General features: G+C 39.4%; 1 protein-coding gene and 1 pseudogene across 1 annotated transcript in view; one reads left to right on the top strand and one right to left on the bottom strand.

The window, feature by feature from the left end:
• The window catches only part of LOC140700848 (uncharacterized), a 53,698-nt gene that overhangs the window by 15,925 nt on the left and 16,415 nt on the right, over nucleotides 1-21,358 (bottom strand). The window lies entirely within an intron of this gene.
• Nucleotides 15,567-15,788, top strand: LOC102545560 (U6 snRNA-associated Sm-like protein LSm6 pseudogene; annotated as a pseudogene).

Raw genomic sequence — 21,358 nt, 5'->3', positions numbered from 1 at the left:
AATCTACCCTTTCAAAGCGTGGTGCACTCTGGTATTTTCTATTCTATTTTTTCATTTGTAAAATATATCATCATGACCCATTTTATAAATTTCCCTACCCGCCAATGAGTCATGACCTGGAATTTGATAAACATTGTTTTACCTGGCCTTATAAATAATTTCATATTTCTATTAAAGAAAACAATGTTATGCAGTAATATGAATATCTATTTGAAATGATTCAAGGAAATACATGAGTGTTAATAAAAGAACTATATCTTTGACTTAATTATAATCATTATTCTTATGTTATCATATTCAGGAGAACATTAAGTTTTTAAAAATGATAATAGTCATTTAACCCCTGTCTTCTTTTTAAGTAATATTTTCACAAACTTTCAAACTTAAAAATTAAGCCATCTCCTTTCTTTAGCTGTCCCACCCAAGACCTCTGATTTTTTTAAAAGAGAGGACAATGATATTTAATAGAATACAAAAATTAAAAGTAAAAGCCTGGGTTTTACCATAACAGACTTCCACTAACTCACTTTAGAATTATAAGAAGGCCACATGCAGCATGAGGGTAAATGCAGAATCAGGTTCTGGGGACTCAGTGGCTCCTCATAATTGACCTGTAAATTTAACCTCTGAAGACCAGATCAGACATTAATTACCCAGAAAGGGTAATTATTAAAGAAATGTTATGGTGACTGCGTCTGTGACAATGGAGAATCATTGTGCAGTGTGAATGTCTCCCTAACACAGAGGTCTCTACTGATGCACTGGCTGGACGCAGTAAGCTGAAGACACCAAGAAGACTGCTTTTTTGAAACAGACAGTGTATTTCACCTTGACATATCTGCTTTGTAAATTTAGATTTTTGCATATTGAGTGAATTAAAATGGGCCCTACTTGTACTTTTTCTTGATACTGCCTACAGAGTTCACAAATTGCTGTTGAGAGATAGATATTTTAAAACCCCAAAGACCACAGCGTGGATTCTCTGGATGGCAAGACAGACAGAATCTTCAGATAAGGGTGACCCTTTAAGAACTGCCTTACGCGACTGGCCCTCTCTTCAGTGACGGGGGGGTGGAAACACTGTACAAATTCTTCCCCACCCAGAGTAGGGAATTTTGACTGCACAACCCTCAACATGTCCTTCCACCCCTCACCCTCACCAACTTTCTTCACACGGCCTCCTCTGACTCTCCCACGCGACTGTAAACCTCCCTCACTAGACTCTAGGTTGCCGGGGCAGGCATGGTGTCTGTCTTGTCCACTGTTGCATCCCCCAGCTAGCACCGTGACCTGAGCACATTCGGGGAGCATTCCATAGTAATGGGCTGAGGGAAAGAATAGACAAGTGAACCAATTTTAATTAATCATCCACTTTAACTGGAAGCTCCCTTCAAGAGTCAACTTTCTCCATACACCTGGTCCAGTATGAGGCAAGTGTTAACCCCTCTTAATGGGCATCCCCTTCCCCAAAAGCTAGCAGGGAACCCACTCCCAGGGAGCCTTCAGCCAGCATCTGATAACAGCCACAGCTCCGTGAGAGCAGCCCTGGGAGCCTCAGGGCAGTGGAAACCGCTGACTCCAGCCTCTGGAAAATCCAGAAGCAGCAGAGGTGGTGGCACCCAGGGTCTGAAAGTAAAATTCACTTGTCATTTTTTGCCATATCCTCTTCCAATCTTTTTGCAGTAAGTATTTCACTGCTAAAACGAGAGGGAGGAAGGTAATAGTTTACAGGTTAATAGCTATGGACAGCACTGTCTGAGGTTTATAATAAGCTTTCTATCTATTTGTCAACACAAGTGCAAAGCGGGAGACTCCGATCTCTACACACAGACTCCTCCAGGTATTTTCAGAAAGGAACACCTGAATCAGGTCCATGCCCTTTACCGTCACACTCTCTCTGCCTCTCAGGGATCCCATAGTCCCCTTTTACACTTCTCACTAATCAAGTCTCCCGGCTGTAGAGGTTAGATGTCCAAAAGTGTCTATTTACTCTCTTGATTCTCTCCAAAAGCCTTATAATGTCACCAAATCAATATAGCACATTTGTAAAGGTTAATGTAAAATAAATTATTTTAGAATATCAAGTGATTTTTACCTTCAATGCCCCTATAGAGAAAAACAATCTTTTGTGTTTCGAGTAACTAAAAATACTAAAACAACAACAACAGCCCTTAACAACCCTTATCCAGCTCTCTGGTGCTATGAAGCCACAAATGACAGTATGAATATCAAATAATTCTATTAAGGTGATAGAAAAGAACTGAGTTCAGTATAAGTCTCCTTCAACGTCACCACTGTTGGGGTGGATAAAATCTAACACTTATTGGGTGTTTATTACAGGCCAGGCCCCCTGCCACGTGCTTTCCATAGATTATCTTAGTTCACAACAACTTTATGAGATAGATGTGGCTGTTCCCCTCCTACAGAAGCAAAACGCAAGGCACCAGAATTTAACTTGCCCAAGATGACACAGCTATCAAGCAAATGGAGAGCCGGGACATGCAGAGGAGAATCTGGTTTTTGCATGTCTCCAGGCATTTGAGACGCTAACTCCAGGGTCCACAGAGCAAAGCCAAGTATGAGCCCCCAGGTTCCAACCAAGTGATCATTTGCCTTTTTGCAAGCCCCACATTAAAAGGTACATGACATCTACTAAATGGTTACCCTTGGGGAACCTTCAAAATCCGTCAACTGGAAATAAGATTCCAGTAGGGGAAACTCTAAAACCTTTAATTGCTCCAAGATGATATGTTGGGTTGGTAGACCTGGCTCATCTTAAAAGGAAGTTTTTTTTGAAGGTAAAACTGAATAATATGGCATTAAAGAAACATGATTCGGGTTCTCATGCTTATAAAATCATAGCTGTCATTTCTGGGTTTGCTGAAGACTGTGTGCAATTCCTTACTAAGTTGGAGAAAACCAATACTGTACACACTTAGGTACATTCTGCACTTTTCTTTTCTTTACCAAACCCTCACAGGGTTTTTCATATTTTTAGTTACTGAAAATACTCAAAACAAAGATTGTTTTCCTCAGTACAAACATCAGAGGAAAAAGTCATTTCATGTTCTAAAATAACTTATTTTATGTGCATCTTTACACACGTGCCACATTGATTTGGTTACTTTGTAAAGCCTTAAGACAGAACCAAGACGGCGTTGAGAAAATGTTGAAAAATCTAACAAGTGGAGACTCAAGACGTTTATTGGTTTTCTTTCAAAACAACTACAGACGGATTTTCAAGGAGGTAAACGAGATGAAGACTGAAGGTAAAAAAAAAAAAGGATCATTTAATGAGGCATAGAGGTGGCCTTAGGAATTTGCACCTAAAGAAAATCTATAAACCAAAAAATCATAGAATAAATAATCTTGGGAGGCAGTACAGCATGGGGTTAAGAAAAACCTCAGTCCCATAGCCTGGGTTCACCCATGAGGGGTGTGACCTTGTATAAGTTAGCCATTCTCCCTGTACTCAGCTCCTTCCTATTTAAATGGGGTTGTTCACAAGACCTGTTTCCTAAGGTGGCTTGCTGTGAGGATGAAATAAGATGATTTATAGAAGCCCTTAGGGCCATATCTGGTAGGTGCTCAGTAACTGCCAGCTATTGAAGGCAGAAGATGTCACTATCACTGCAGCCCACTCGAAAGGGTGCGGAGAAGGTAAGTTAAACAAACGAACATCAGGATGCAAGTTAAACCAAAACAAGGCCAATCATAGGTCACCCACTGAGACCTCATGGTAGAACTGACACACTGTGGGTGTTCAGTAAATATTGAATGATTGACTCAGTCAACCAGCTAATCAATCAATTAGTGAATGAATCAAGGAATGGAGGCACAGGAAGAAAAGCTGACTTTCAGCAAAGCTAAATTCTCTGCCTTCTGCAGGCCCTTGATTCTTTCTAATCCACCCATAAGAGAGGACGTTTCCACCATTATTCAGAATAGTCTTTCTATTCCTCATGCAGTAGCTCAGCTCAGAGGAGGGGATTTTAAACCTTTTCCAACACTAGACTAACATATATGCAAGAACGCAGCAAGTTTATAAACAAAAGACTCTGAGTGACCTCAACATCATGACAGGAGAAAAAGATGTTCAAAGATGAAGTTGTGTTTAACACACCCTTTACTTCTGTCTGAGTAGCATGATTTTAAAATGAATGAATATCGTGTGATAAAATATATATATTAATACATTTTCACATAAAAAGATAACTACAAAAGAAAAGGAAGTGTGTTGAATGGGGGGGTGGGGAAGCAAAGCCAGGGACACTGGTTATCTCCTTGCCCCTAGGAGAGGTATCCAGTCCTTCAATCCAGTTATGTACCTTCAGAAATTGCTTTCGGCTTCTTTCCAATTCTGAACCATGAGCAAAATCACAAACACATTCGACAACAATATGTTTCTCTTGCGTAAATGTCTCTTCTAGGCCACATACATAATTAAAATCTTGTTGACTCAGGAATAATGTCTCAGAACTGAATGTCCAAACTCTGTAACTTGCTTCCTTTTCTAACCAGACAGGGCAGCTGCCAAGAGCTTCTGAGCCCTCTGCCGTATGTAATTATTATACATTATATAGCATATACTTGATTTGCCAAAGCCTGCCAGAAATTGTTCCCATGACGACTTATTTGAACTTTGTTGTGTATACATGTGACCAAAAACACAATGTACCAAAGCAGAGGGAAAAAAAAAAGGAGGTGGGATGGGAGTGGGTGTGCTTAGCCATTCTTATTTTCCATGGAAATGAGATGAAAGTCTTAAGGGAAGCAATATACATGCACACAGCTTATAAAGCAAAATTCACTTAAGGTGAAAGACTGTTTCAAAAATTAATGATGCCATAGGAGAACACAGATTCTTGGCTTCCGACATTTGAAATGAGGAAATAGACTTTAAAAGGTCTTCAGAATATATATGAGGCATAAAATAAAGCACTCTGGCCCTCTTTCACTTTTGGGCAGCACCAGATTTAAGCCAGACATGAAAATCTATCCTATTTTTAAAGATCTCTAGAGAAAGAGGTTGCACAATGTTTCTTAGGAGGTTGTTCCAATGTTCCTCCCAGTCATAAAACTCTTACATTCTAACCTAAATCCCTCACACTCCAGTGTCAGCCCACTTCCTTTCGCTCAGCCTAAGCATGGTTGAAGAACAGTCGCTCCCTTACCAAACCAACATTATGAGAATATTTTCAGTGCTGTGTTTTTTCTTTCAGCCTGCAGTTGCCTGAATCGCTCCTATTCCTTCAAAAATATTTACATAGGATATTGGCTTTTTTTTTCCAGTTTTCTGAAAGTTCTCCATTCTGCCGCAAATGTTCTTCTAAAGGCTTTTAAGCTACCAGTAATTACAGATTTTAGTATCTCTCGTTTAAAAAAAATTTTTTTACCAGATAGTTCCCCACCTATCCTCGTTTTTCTATAATGTTTTAAAACTTCTTTCAGAAAAGAAATGATCTTCAAATGTTAGTGGGACATAGAAAATTAGAGAAGCTTTTAAGAAATAAGATGCCCAAGTTTTGACCCTGATTCAGGAAATTAGAAAGTTATCAAGTCCATTATTAGAAATGAAACAAAAATAAACAGGCAAAAACAGTGAAAAAAAAAAAAAAGCATGTCCTCTTTGGTAAAGTCAGTTCTGCTTCTGCATTTAAAACTGACACATTAACAGAGTCAGGTATTTGATTCAGTGCTGGAGTTCGACATCACAATCCCCATTAGCAGGAAAATCAAAACCAAACCTAATCCATGCCTACAAGTTTCCCACACTAGAACTAAATACAGTGCCAGCAGGCTCTTGATGTATAATACATTACCACACGAAAATGTGATTATGAAAAATACGAGACTGCCACTGTCTGCAAGTACATAATGCATTCAACATAAGTTATGCAGTAGCTTTCAAAATTTAAGCTGGTTTCTGTGGATATGAGTCTGTTCAAAGGTCCCCGAGTGGCAAGGTAAAGAAAGAACTAATTGCTGGATAAAATAACATAGAAATAGAAACATCAACATAATGCAAGAGCCGAGGAGGAGCTAGAAGAGGCAAGAGCACCTTTTCCAGAAAATCTGAAGGTGAATCAGGGTAGGTCTGTGCTGAGATCCTAAACCATGTGGTATTATTATTATTATTAGTGTTGGATTGCCATAAAAGGGGAACACCAGGGCCTGCCTCAATGATTTGCCCAGGTGGCCTTGGTTTCATTTCTCTCTCTGATATTCTTTAGCATCAGTGTTGGATTACCCAAAGGGGCTGCCTCAGTCTGGGCTCTGCATTTTCCCACATGCACACAGGGAAGAGAGGGAGAAAAAACTCTAAAGCAACCACAGAAATGCAGGTCAAAAGGAAAGGGCTCAGAAACTGCTGCAAAAGGAGTGGGATGAAAGCCACAGAAAGATGGCAGTCAAATGCCAAGAGATATTCAAGGACAGCTCGCGTGTGTAAGGAAAGAGGTATCTCCTGTGATGAGAAGTTTTAAGATCTATTCTCTTACCAACTTCCTAATATACAATACAGTATCGCTAACTATAGACACCATGCTGTACATTACATACGCAAATGTTGAATCATCACGTTGTACACTGAAACTGATATAATGTTCTTTGTCAAGTATAACTCAGTTTTTAAAAAAGGTGTCTGTTTGTAACAATTTGTCCATGAATGTGTTCTGGTGGGGTCAATTATACTTAGCATTGTTGACTACTTTGTCTTTTCTTTTTAGATTCAGGATCATGGTCTTTTTTTAGTTCTTCTCCAAACTTCTTGCTCTGGTTCCTCTGGTTTCTTTTCAATGAATTGTCTACACGTTGTTTTTCTCTAGAGTTTCCATTCTTAATTCTTTTCTCTTTCCCCTGTATATTCTCTTCATTCAAAAATCTTATGTGCCTCCATGGGTTCAACTATCACCTATAAAAATGACTCTAAATGTCAGATTCCACAGGTTAAGCGTTCAGTCCTGTAAGACTGTCACCCACCATCACCTCCCCCCCTCCCCAACTTCAGGCTCCAGTCACAAGTCCAGGCTATAGATTAGAGGGTCCCATGACCCCTCTTTGGACTTCAGACATTAGTTGCAAGCCATACAGGGTGTTACCTGTAGTTCTCACCAACTGGCAGCAAATCAGAGCTTCCTATGACCTCCTCTTTGAGTTCAATTAATTTGCTAGAGTGGCTAACAGAACTCAGGGAAGTATTTTACTTACTAGGTTACCAATTAATTATAAAAGAACATAACTCAGGAATAGTCAGATAGAAGAGCTGCATCGGGCAAGGTACGGGGAAAGGGCTCGAAGCTTCCATGCGCTCTCCTAGTCCACCACTCTCCCTAAGCTCCATGTGTTCACCAGCCTGGAAGCTCTCTGGACCCTGCCCTCTTGGGTTTTTATGGCGGCATCATTACATTACATAGTCACGATTGATTACATCATTTGGCTGTTGGTCATTGATTCAACCGCCGGGCCCTCTTCTCTCTCTGGAGGTGGGGGGTGGGACTGAAAGTTCCAAACCTCCAATCACATGGTTGGCTCCTCTGGCAATCAGCCCCCAACCTTAGGTGAGGCCCAGAAGTCACCTCATTATCATAACATGAGACAATTTGCCACTCTCAATTGTTAGGAAATTCTAAAGGTTTTGGGAGCTGTGAGTCAGGAACCATGGATGAAGATCAAATATATATGAGAACTATATTTTTATCATCTGAATGACCAAATATACATTTTTCTTATAAATCACAATATCACATCCTGTATCTTCTATTTCTGTAAATAGTACAATCCTCTCCATCATTTCTACTTCTCTTTTCTTTGTATTATTTTTTTAATTGAAATATAGTCAGTTTACAATGTGTCAGTTTCTGGTGTTCAGCATAATGTATGCCATACATATACATACATTCCTTTTCATATTCTTTTTCATTATAGGTTACTACAAGACATTGAATGTAGTTCCCTGTGCTATACAGAAGAAACTTGTTATTTATTTTATACATAGCAGTCAATATTTGCAAATCTCAAACTCTCAGTTCATCTCTTCTTACCCCGTTCCCCCGGGTAACTGTAAGTTTGTTTTCTATGACTGTGAGTCTGTTTCTGTTTTGTAAATAAGTTCATTAGTATCTTCTTTTTTCTTTTTTATTAGATTCCACGTACGAGTAGTATACGGTACTTTTCTTTCTCTTTCTGACTTACTTCTACTTCCCTTTTTGCTGCACCCCATCACTTAGCAAGTCCTGTGAATCATATCTGTAAGACAAGGCTCAGGTCACATTCACTCTCGCTAGATTAACCTTTCGCTTACTCTTGCCTTGACTATTATAATAGTGTACCAGGCGGGTTCCATCCCTGAACTGATTCTTAAAATTATTGGCAAGTGATTTTGATGTCACAGTTTGGCTGATCATCCCTCTCCTTTTTGAAATCCTTCTGTACATCTCCATTGCCTATCAAACTTAGTTCAACTCTATTTTTAAAAAATAGTAAGTTTATTGAGTACACTGTGTGACCTGAGCTACACAGGTATCATTCTACTTATTTCTCCAAGAAGTTTATAAAGTAGACGTTTGTATATGAAATAGATCATTACAATGATAAAATATTAAAATAGTTCCATCAATTGTGGCTATACCATTGATTCAACAATCTCTTTTTAGGCAATAAAGAAAAATTACACTAAATATACATAATGACTGACTAATTTTTCTTGATTTCAAAAACATTAAAATGGGGAACAAAATGTGAATCTTAGAAACAAGGTAATAAAATATCATCCCATTTTAAGCAGTCAGTGTCCCTTCTTCCTTTGGTCGAGGGTTCCCATTTTTTAGGCTTATTTCCCTCTCTTCTCTTGATGTTCCTCACACTTGCCCATTCCTGTGTCTTGGCCTTGATTTCTCCTCCACCAGGAATATTCGTTCCCCTTCTTCCACACGCCCAAAGACAGCGAGGCTGCAACACTCGGCTCTAACACACCCTCCCTCGTTAACTCTTTACTGATTCCTCGAATGAAAATGACCTTTCATTCCTCCTGAATTCCATTTTGCACTCTGATATGCAACTACGCTTTGTACCTTGTGATCAGGTTATGTATACTCTCTCTCCACTAGACTACAAGTTTCTCTGAGACCCAGACTGTACCTCAAACATCCCTGCACAACTACCCGCCAGTGTCTCCCTCCTGCACCCCCACTAAGGCCTAGCAACCCTGTGCACATAATAAGCTCTTAGACATATTTATCAATTGGATGACTAATCAGAAAACATTTAGTGATCTCCCTCTATCACTCATCCTGACCAAATGAAGATGGATGGTCCCCAAGCATGTCGCCACTACTCAGCCAAGAATCAAGGTGTAATACTTCAAGAAAAGTTCCTTCTCTTGCCACGATCAAGTCACAACTTGACGGGCCTTCACAGCTGCACTTTTTAAAGTGCTGCCCTTTTTATTTCTCCAGGAATAAAACTCCTTTTGAAGGGAACTCTTTAGAACATAGGCTAAACCGACCTTCCTTTTAAAAATATAAAATCCTTCTAAGCAACAAACAGAAGAAATGCCCTGTGTGCTAACATGGAACTTTTTTTTATCATCTTGTTCTTGCCATTTCCTGGAGGGGAGGTTGTTGTGGGAAACCTAAATATTTCTTGGCCTTGGCCCTTGCCCTGGTATTTCATAAGAAAGTGTTACATTTAAAAAGGAAAGTATTTCACAGGCATTTTTTTTTTGTATTCCTCATTATGAGTCACAGACATTAGTAAATGATGCTGTAAAAAGTTCTGCTTGCTCTTTTTGCTTTATAGGATATAGCAGAATCTTGTGATGATCTAGTATACTACTAAAACTCTTCATCGCAGTGATAGAGCTTTCAAAAAATTTAAAACATTCTCTTATTTAGTTCTCAAAACAACTCTTTGATGTAGGTATTAATATGGAATCTAAAAAAAATGATACAAATAAACTTATTTGCAAACCAGAAATAGACTCACAGACATAGAAAACAAACTATGGTTACCAAAGGGGAAAGGAGTGGGGAGGATAAATTAGGAGTTTGGGATTAACATATACACACTACTATATATAAAGTAGATAAATAATAAGGCCCTACTGTATAGCACAGGGAACTATATTCAATCTTATAGTAGTGTATAATGGAAAAGAATATGAAAAAATACACATATATATGCAGCTGAATCACTTTGCTATACACCTGAAACTAATACATTATTAATCAAATATACTTCAATACAAAATTAAAATACATATATACATATTTTATGAATGAATCAACAGAGAATCATTCAAGAATCCTTTTACCCAAGTTCATATAGTTAATAAATGGCAGAGGCTGGGTTTGAATCCAGATCTTCTTACACCAGGACCTGAACCTTGTTCATAATTCTACAAGGGAGCTCATGCGAGAAACTAGTGCTTTAAAATGAGACCATTCATGGAAAAGTCTACAAACTGCCATCGTGTGCCTTTGAAAAACACCAAGAGCTTCTGGAGGGAAAAGAGTTTCGAGAGAAAAGAAACCAATCCTAAAGGCTTACAGACTGGACACACAAAAGTCTGTGTGGTATAAAAGTGTTTAAAGTGTTTCCTCAGCCCATTACTGTCTAGATTCTGAGGAAATCAGAATTCTCTACCCTCTCAAACCTCCTATTTCCAGCTTTCTGGCTTGGAATTCTGCCACAAGAAAACAGGTGGTTTGTGTCACCTCATATCTCAATTTCTGAAAAATCTGTCAACATCATCAATTCAGATAAATAGAGATAAGACGTGAGGATCTGAAGGTTAGATCAATAGCTTTCCTGTCTTTTTAAGGAAACAGCTCTCTGTCTATCCACACGCTTAGCCAACGTATTGATTTATGATGGCACCTCTGCTCAGGCCCACCTTGCCTAACCCCAAAATACACTGCATACACATGCCCTCTGGCAATCCTCCCTTCCCACTCCGCTAGGGTTAGCATTGTTATTTGGCCAGTAATTATTAAAGGTGAAATGGGGAAACGTAGGTGTTCAGATCACACCAAGGAAATCTTTCAAGGAAACTTACGTTGGGTGACTCACACTGAGTGAAATCACAAAAATTTATAAAAATATATGTTTCATCTTTATAATGACCTTGACAGATGGGCATAATTATTTCCATTTTATTTATGAGGCTCATACGGAGGCTCAACAAAGTTAAATAACTCACCCAAGATCATACAGCTAGAAAGTAGTGGATCCAAACTTTCTTCTTTCAAAATTATGCTGTTACTGATTCTACCACATTGCTACTCAGATCTATTTTTATGTGATAGTAAGATGTAGACAAAATTCAGTATAATATATCACCAGATTAACTTCACCAGGAAGCAGTAAATGTGGTAACAGAAGACAGAGAGAATAATCTAGACCTCCCATTGGTTTCCATTTCCCTCCTTCTCTCTGGAATTACTCTTAATTAAATTCTTAATTACAACCATCTATACACATGTCTAACACATTTGAACCTTAAGTTTATACTGTATAGCACAGAGAAATATATTCAAGATCTTGTAATAGCTCATGGTGAAAAAGAATATGAAAATGGATATATGTATATTCATGTATGATTGAAAATTGTGCTGTACACCAGAAATTGACACAACATTGCAAACTGACTATAACTCAATAAAAACAATATAAAAAGCATTAAAAAATAGCCAAAAACAACAGTTCAAACATTCTATTGTTTTGAAGAAAACAACTACAACATACAAAAGATACTCTGAGATCCACCTGAGGGACAAGCTTCTCTGGGACCAGTGTGAGGCAGTTGTGTTCACAGTGCAGATAGGAAACCAGCCACTGCCTCTAAAACTATCTTCCATCAATTCCTGTGGTTCTGGACCATTGACCGATATCAGAAAGTTGATCACTTCAAAAATAACATACCCACAGCTGCATGCAATCAGGTATCTGGTAATTCCTGGAATGGTTTAGGCAAGTCCAGAGAACACTAAAGAAAGAAGAAACATGGCACTTAAATTGGTCATGGGGAAACTGAATCACGGTGGGTAAAGCTGTTCGGTTTGGACAGTATGGTGCCATCTTTGTATAAGAGTACTTGTTTAAAACTTACGGTTACCTGGGGAAAAGGGGGAGCGAAGGGATAAATTGGGAGTTTGAGATTTTCAAATACTCATTATTATATATAAAATAGATAAAGAAAAACAAATTTCTTCTATAAAGCACAGGGAACTATGTTCAGTATCTTGTAGTAACCTATAATGAAAAATAATATGAAAATGAATATATATATGTATGACTGAAACATTATGCTGTACACCAGAAATGGACACATTGTAACTGACTATATACTTCAATAAAAAAAGCGTACTTGTTTATACCATACATAAAATAGATAAGCAACAAGGATTATTGTTTATTGTTTAGCACAGGGAACAATACCCGACAGCTTGTAATAACCTATAATGAAATATAATCTGCAAAAAACCCCTGAATCACTATGCTGTACACCTGAAACTAATGCAAGATTGTAAATCAACTATATTTCAATAGAAAAGAGTACTTGTTTAAGTAATTATTTGAATGTCTTAATAGGTTTTATCCACAGACATGTATAAAAATGGGACTGAAAATGGAAAAATACTGGTACTATTGATAAGGATCGATTTCATAAATTTGAAACAATTATGTTGAAGATGGAAAACAGTGGCCAAGCCAAAAGCAGAGAAACCTTTGTCTCAACCTGAGGATGGTTGGATGTCAGCCAGAACTCCATGTGTCCGGGGGTGGGGGGTGGGGGAAGAATTAAAGAGCACAGACAAAATGCTGGAAATACACAACTGAAGGCTAGCTCTAAAAACAAGATGCGTTAAGGGATTTTATGGCATTTTTAGCTCGTTGGCCCTAGGATGCTGTTTACAATAGGTGAGTCTATTACTCGCGTGTTGTGGACTAGTTCGCACTTTCACGAGCGCACGATGTACAGACGTAGGTAGAGAACTGCCCGTACCTAGCTGTGCTGTCTCTGTGCCCATTCGTTTAAGCTCAACAAACAAACAAACTGCATGCCAGGGGTGAAGCCCGCAGAATAAGCGTAAGAACACTAAAACAACTTCAGGCCCAGGAGCCGGGGCACGCGGCCAGGTTTCTGCCCGCGACGAGCGGAGCCTGAGGCAGCCCCCCCCCCCCCCCCCCGCGACGGGCGCGCAGGCGCACGCAGGCCGCTCTGCCCGGAGCGCGGAAGCCTTCGGGCGGCGGCCTTCCTTCAGCCGCTGCGGGGAAAAGAAACTAGATACACGAATTGCCTTTAAGTTCCCGTTTCGAAGAACAGCCAAGTAACCCCAGAGCACAACGTCCCACGCCGAGTCCCAGGAATTTCTTGGACTGGGATGAAGGTCCATCGGCGAGCGCCCAATTCTGTCCCCAGTTTCCAGTCCAGGCTTTTTCTTCACTCAGACACCCAGAAGCCCTCTTTCCAGTGTGGTTTTATCTACCGGCCCTTACCTATCATAATCAGACTTGCCTTCCCTCGAAGTAAATAGAGTGGAGAGGAAATGTCTACACCCCACGCCCCTTACTGGGGAATCCAAGCCTCAACTCACATCCTGCAAGCTCAGGATGGAACATGAATCCTTTTAACTACCTGGGCACAGGAGCGGACTATCAGGAGACTGCCAGCGGCCTCCGCACACTGCCACACTATTTACACAGCTGATGGAAGTTTGCCCGGTTAAGGAATTTGGCTCTAGAAGATTCCCCTGCGAATTCCCAAAGAGCCCATTCACCCTGTCACAGCCGCACAGATGCCCGCGGAGATAGGAAGACTGGGCTTCATTTTCTCACTTCCTCTGTACACACCATAATTCTACACGTTTATTTAAAAGTGGGGGGTCGGAGAAGAGCTGGGGGAGCTACAAAACATAACATTATATGAGATATTTTCAGAAAATATTTTCGGTAAAGTCAACAACCCTCGGCCCCTGCCACTCAAACATTCCTCTGCTTCGCTCAGGAGTCTAAACTCTGCCCTTCGTGTTTGCAGACTCGAGGCACGGCTGGGACGTGACTCTCACAGAAAGTCAATCTTTCCAAGGCAGAGAGAGGGGAGAGCCCAGAGTCAATCAACTTTCAAAGCAGAGAGGAGAGAAACAGCCAAGCAGAAGCCCTAACATTCCCCTCCTTTAATAATTCAAAGCCTTGCTATTAGCAGGGGAAGAGAAAAAGTGAGACAGGATTTTATCATGACAATAAGACACAGCAGAGGTGAGGAGCTGGAGGAAGTCATTTTCAGAAGACCTTCTTGATATTTGAAACATAAGGATGAATTTTTGTTCTGTCAATTATTAATATATGTTAGAAATGACAGTAAGCTGTTAATTTCTCGGACTCCCACTACTAACTTCGACAGCCCTGGCGGTCCAATCCTGCCAGCGGAGGGGCCTGCTTTTCCCAGCTGTGAATAACCTCTTTCACTAGGAAAATTGGTCAGGAAGCAAATCCCCATTTGGGAGAGGTGTATATGAGATGTAAATGCATATCCAAAATGTTCCCTTTCTTAAATTTCCTTTCCTTGGTGCTCACTTTCTCCTAACCTAAATAATTAATCATCCTATGATGCTCAAAGAAACCCCATCTAAATGAACTCAGCCTAAAAAAGGAGAAGAAGGAGAGGTAAGTGGTCCTCCCACGGATGGCCCCCTTCTCCCCTTCGGGGAAGGCAAACGTATAGGCTCAAGGTTAAGGGCTGAGGTTTTGGTGTCAAACTCTTGAGTTTGACTTGACTCCACTAATGACTCTGAAACTTCGGACAGATTACTTTCATCTCCATTTCCTTACTTGTGTCAATTTTCTTATTTGTAAAATGGGAACAAGCAGAGTTCCTAACTTCTAGGGTGGTTGTAAAGACTAAACATAACACACCTTGACTAGTACCCGAAATAAAGTGAGCACTAAGTAGCTCACAATTACTATCGTAGGCTTTTCCATTGCTAGACAGATTCCAGCAGACCACACGAGGACGGAAGGCAGACAGCTGTGATTAGAGAGGAAAAGTCACAGACAGAAGAGTTCTGAACTGTTATTTGAAAAAGTAGAAAATTGAGTTACAATTTGATTTTTTCCCAAAGATGTCTGTTAAATCTGTTGTGATTTTATATGAACTTTTCTTTCTTATAGTTTAAAATTGATCTTCTGGGGACTATAGCTGAAGTTCCCGAATACTTCATAAGAGTTTATCAGGCATCTCTGACTGGTCATGTCCAATTTATACACATAGTTTTCAAAATACTGCAGATTGTGAACAGCACATCATATAAAATTACAGGGGGCTGAATCCTATATCCAGAGTACTCTACCAATATGTGTGTATGTGTGATACCAGAGAACCACTAAAAGGCCAGTTGCTTTTTAAATCCTGTTATGTAGCTCGAGTGTCCTGCCTTGACCAATTTAATGAGTTGATTAACTGAGCCTTTATATTTAACTCAGTAAAAAAAACTAAGCAGATGTGACTTAAATTAAAAGTTTGTTGAATTAAAAAAAAAGATCTCTTTCTGTTCAGGATTGTTAAAATGAGTCTGCAGAAGCAAACGCTCAGTGACTTCTTAAAGCAAATTAAATTCTGAAGAGGATTATCGAGGGGTCCTGGCTGGCCTGGATGGCTACATGAACGTAGCAGCTCCATGGAGCAGATGGAAGAGGAGGTAAATGGACAACTGAAGGATACGTGCAGGGGTGCATTTATCCAAGGAAACCACGTGTTGTACGTAAGTACACAGACAAGAAGGATATGAAGACAGTGAGAGTACAATACTTTTCATACTTGGATATGTTTTTTATTAAGTTTTTTTGGTTCTTGTGTCATATAGTTTGTCCTCGTTTAATCATTGGTGAGTTTTTTCAGTGACCCATGAATAAGAAATGATAAAATTGTTGATTTAATTGTAAAAAAAAAAAGCAGATATAAGTTAAATAAAAAGTTTGAATTTAAAAAGAAAGATCTGTTAGTGGAGTAGAAACAAAAGAAAGACAGTCATCCTTTTACTACAAGTCTAGGGTGGAGAGGGTATAGCTCAGTGGTAGAGCACATGCTTAGCATGCACGAGGTCCTGGGTTCAATCCCTAGTCCCTCCACATAAAATAAGTAAATACCCTAATTACCCCCCCAATTCTTTTAAAAAGTCTAAACATGATGATATCATACTAGTGATTATTTACAGGTTAATGATTTGTAAGAAGTTGAGAGAAAACAGTCTTTCTGTATGCATACAGAAATAATAGAATGCGCTTTATTTGAGAAATTAAGGAGAACTTAGAAAAAGGCAATTTAAAAATGACCAAAGAATGAAAGAAAGAAAACAAGAAATGCCTAAAAAAGAGAAGGCTAATGAGCAAGCAACAAACCAACTTCATGCTCAGCTGATCTCCGTAATAATGCCGGTGTCTGGGGACAGAAATAACCTCATATTACAGGCTTTCTGTGATTCGGGGAGGGAATTGCACTATAAATTACTATGTAGTCTGGGGATTGCGTTAGACTCACAGTGTAACTCTATCTCTGCCTTTACCCATCTCTGAAGGTCCAGCTTAAACCCTTTCTCATCCCCTCAAAGGAGAAAATTGGCCTTGTGGTTGAAAGAAAAGAGGCCAGAGTAGGGAAAACCCGGGTGGGGGTGCTGGAACAATCACTTATTAGCTATGTGGTGGTAGCTTATATAACCTTGCTGAACCTCAGTGTCCTCATGTGAAAAATGGGGGCTTCCAGCAGAACCTATCTCCGAGGGCTGTGTGAGCAGTCAACGTGAAAATGCACACTGGGGATAAAGGTCTCCCTTCCTGAGTAGCAGCAGGCAGAGCACAATCCAACTGTTCAATTTACAGGTAAAAAAACAAAGATCCAGAGAAGTTAAAATCTAGCCCAAGGTCATACAGTGAGTTAGTTTCAAAGCTACCTTTGAACCTAAAACTAAACCTAGATTAGAACCTATATCCTGATTCTTAATTCAGCATTTTTGCTTCCACCTCCATGGAACTTTGAAATTTTCCCCCATGTGGATTTTGCCTTTTTCTGAACATTTTCAGAAAGTACCGTTTTCAACCAATACCATCAGTAGAGCACTTGGAGAGTCTCAAGTGATAAATTTGTTCCCTCAACTATATTATAAGTTCCTCGAAGTGATGAAAGAGGTTTCAGATGTCTTCTGTTTATCCACAGGTGTCTACTCAAATGCTGGGCGTGTAATATTGTTAACTGATAGATACAGTGGTTTCCTTAGGAAGAGGTTCTACTCTGAACAAAACGTTACTATGAGGAAGATGCTGACCAGCTGTTCAGGTCTGCAGAAGACTAGATCACATGAAATGGGGCTTGAACATGCCCAAAGAGACCCATAAAAAAATCAGCTGCAAGGGAATTTAAACACAGAAATACTGGAGCAAAGAAAGCAGCAGTCTCTCTCCTCATGTAAATATTTTTTTAAATAGTCTATTTTTAGATAAAAGTGGCTTGACATAGGCCATTGGTTTCTAAGCTATAGTCAGTAAACCCCAAATATGGCAGAATTACTACAAAGGATTTGCAAATTGATTTGCACATTGAACATTTTAGAATGAATAAATAATGTCTTGAGCGTATATACAATTCTTTTCCTCCCAAATGCACATGCAGTCCATTTTGATTTAATAAAATGTAAATTCTTTAAACACAGTGTGGATTTGGTTGTAATTTTTGTCCACTGTGTGTTTTTTTCAATCAGTAAAGCAGTGGCTAACATTTATGAGCATTTACAATGTGGCAAGGACAGAACTATGTTATAGAGATTACTTTACCTCTTATTAGCAGCCAGAAGGTAGGTACAATTGTTATCACCATTGTATATATAAGAAACTGAGATTTGTAGAGTTTAATTAATTCACACTTTGGTTTTACTGGCAGAAAATTATGGAGCTAGAATGTGACTCCAAAGTTTGTGGTACTGCCCATTGTTGGGCCACTTCCTAATTGACTGGTATAAAACATTTTACCTATTTACATCCATGTATATGTATTTAGGTAGTGAGTGTTTACCCATGAAATTTGATGTTTAAAAAAGATCATCATATCTGTAAGGGTTAGTAACAGCACAAACTGGAGGTTCCAAGTGGCTCTGGAATAATTAGCTCTCTGAATTTAGGCAAGCCAGGTGCTCAGATCTAACAGATTCAACTGATTGATTTCTAAGCTCCAAGAAATTCTATCATTCTATAATTCAGATCAGCATTTCCCAAAATAGATTCTGCAGAATTCTGGTCATAAAGGATGGTCCACAGAAAAAGGTTTCCATTATCAAACAAGTTTGAGAAACATCATGAATCAAAAGAATCACCATATACAAAAGAGAATAACCTCTTCTGGAAATTTGTAATTACACTTTCCCATATTAAAAGCTCTGAGAAGTCCTGCAGAGCACTAGATTACACAAAATTAAACATGTTCTCTTCTTGTAAGACTTCTCAACAAGGAAACTTTTTCATCCTGTGTAGCCCAACATACTGTAAAAATATTTGGGCATCAAATGTCTTCTGTACAGACATAACTATTTTCATGAAATTAATTCCAAAGAACACCTGTAGGTTATAACCTAACTCTGGCAGATAAAACATTTCTGAATTAATGTGGTAGGCTCACGAAAAGTGATTTCTGAGAGTCTTCCAAAAATTGTCATTCTGTAGCCGTATTGGCTTTCAGAAAGCTCTTTAGTCTAAAGGTATATTTATCTAAGGACTATACAGATTTAATTTTTTGTTTGTTTCTCTTCAAGCATGGAATAAAATTTTTATAACAATGATGCTTTGAAGATTATGTTCTTCTGTTCTTCAAAGTCTGTTCTAGACCAATGGTTCTCAAACGTTACCATCATCAGAGTCACCTAGAAGGCTTGTTAAAGCAAGGATCATCGAGCCGACTGTGGAGCTTCTCATTCAGGAGATATGCAATGAGGCCCGAGAATTTACACCACGACCGCGCTGCAGGTCTGGGGGTTCTACCACTCCTCTAGAGCTCGTGTCTGATTTAGATCATGAAGTAGCACTCAGAAGATGTTTTGGTCTCTTTCCATCATTGAGGGCTGTTATCTTTTGTTTTCTGTAAGTTTGACTTAGATACTTAGCCAAATATATATGGTGTTTTCTCTGTGCTTTGAATTTTTCACTTATGAGGAGTTAGGAGAACAGAGAGAGTATTTGACCAAGCTTTAATTGAAGAAGAATTTCTGAAAATATTTTGTATTAGTTCATTTAAGAGCTAACTCTCTTACTTCTCATTTAATCACATGGATTAAATTTCAGTAAAGTGAACTTACTCTTGTCTCCTTGTGGGAGTGATTAAGTAATATTTTGTAAATACAGACAAGTTTCACATCACTAACACTTGGGCTGGGGCTCCATTCACTGGAACTCACAGACCTTTAATTCTGGAACTTTAATTTCCACAATAGAAATGTCTATGATGCTAAAGAGCCAAGGAGCCTTTAAAATAATGGTGATTATAAATGTAGCTACAGAATCACAAAATTGGCACCGCCTGGTATAATAAACATGTTCCTGGTAAACTGCAAGTCAAATCACTGTCAACTGGATCCTATTTACATATTTACATATCCTAATTTTGGGTGTAACCAACTGACACTATTTCTCAACTCTTTAGTATGAAGTTTCTGCTTATTGTACACTCCCCAGCCCTACTGACTTGTCAAGGAAGAAAGGACAGAAACTAATCTTTACTGAGCATCTCCTAAGGGCTACATTATTTTGTCTGTATCAGATCTGTGATGAGGGCTTGCTCCCTGGAAAAGCTGAGGGAGAGAGGTTCATTAGAAAGTGGCAGCATGAGGACATGTCCATGACCAGTCCAAAGTCCACTCTTCTTTCACCCTACTCCACCAACTACTCTGCTTCAAGTCCTTAGCGATCCTTGGATGGAGTAGGAGAGCTCTCTCTTTAAAAGCTCTAGGGGAGAATTATTTGCTGTTGGGGTGAATTACCCATAATTTATAAAGCTTTAAAATTACCATTTTCCCATATGTGTCTCCTTAGAGGTGAAAACATCTTATAGCGAAATTAAGTGAGAGGCAGGGTGGGTGCTAACTAATGGATAAAATTAAATCAAAACATTTTACTAAGAAGGATACAAAATGTTACACCTTTACAGACTGCTGTTTAATAAGCCCAGCAAACGACTCAAGGGTGTAGTTAAAAAAAAAAAAAGGTACAATTTAAAGGTTCTCCATGAGCACCTTCACATTAATCCCAGGCTTAAGAAGGCATTGGCAGCATTAGTCTATCTACTCCAGCTGTAGTGAAAAAAACCACCACCACCACCAACTCGCAAGCATTGCCTTGCTTGTATAAAGCAGTTCCTGGCAGGGTTCTTGGCAAAAGTGAAAACATCCCATCTACCCAGGCTCTGAAACCCTGTGCAAATAGATTTCTGCCAAGTAAGCTGAGCTCTGCCCACGGAGCATTCTTTAGGACTTAGTATACACGTACGCTGAGTTCCCCACTCTTATCCACACTGTGTCAGTTTTTATAAGGCTTTTATGAATGTGTGACCTTAGGTTTTAAAGGGAGACCACAGAAGTTGACAATGACCTAAACTACCTGTGAATGTCAGCCTTTCAGCTAAGAGAATATTACTGATAAATCTAGGCTACACAGGGCTGCTCTGAAGCTCTGAAACCAGGCAAGAAACTGCCAGGTTTAATAATTACTGGGGTGTGAGAGACACGGCAGTTGACTGTTGATGACACCTCTGGGAAACTGTTTGCTAGAAATAAACAAGGTTTGTGAACAGAGCTCTACGACTCTAGGATCTGCTGGCTTCCACCGGTTAATTCTCCAGATTACTTCGGTAACCTTGTGTCAACAGTAACCCAGCTTCTTGTGAGCAGACTTAAATGCCACTGTTCTGCTGAGAGTGATACCAACGCCCTGCTCAGAGTATCAACAATTCTAGGTCAGAAACACAGACTAACATTTACATCAACAAGAGTCAAACGAAGTTCCTACTTTCCTTCCTTCCTTGATGTAACATTTACTGACTAGCGTCCTGTGAGAGACACTAGTCACAGAAAGATGATAAGATATGGTCTGTTCCCTCAAGGGGCTCGATCTAATCCACAAAATAAACAAGAAATGCACATGACACTATAGTAGGATAGACGTTACAGCAGAAGGCAGGCTGTCGTGGGAGACCGGGACGTAGGCAGCAGCCCACTGCATCACGCTTCACAGAGGTGGCAATTCAGTTGGGTGGTCATCGATGGCAAGGAGTTTGTCTGATGGAGAAAAGGGTGACAGAAAGAAGTCTTCAGGAAGAGAAAAGATC

Source organism: Vicugna pacos, chromosome 13, assembly GCF_048564905.1.
Source record: "Vicugna pacos chromosome 13, VicPac4, whole genome shotgun sequence".
Classification (NCBI taxonomy): Eukaryota; Metazoa; Chordata; class Mammalia; order Artiodactyla; family Camelidae; genus Vicugna; species Vicugna pacos.
Note: the sequence above shows the minus strand (reverse complement) of the source record. Positions and strands in the feature narration are given on the sequence as shown.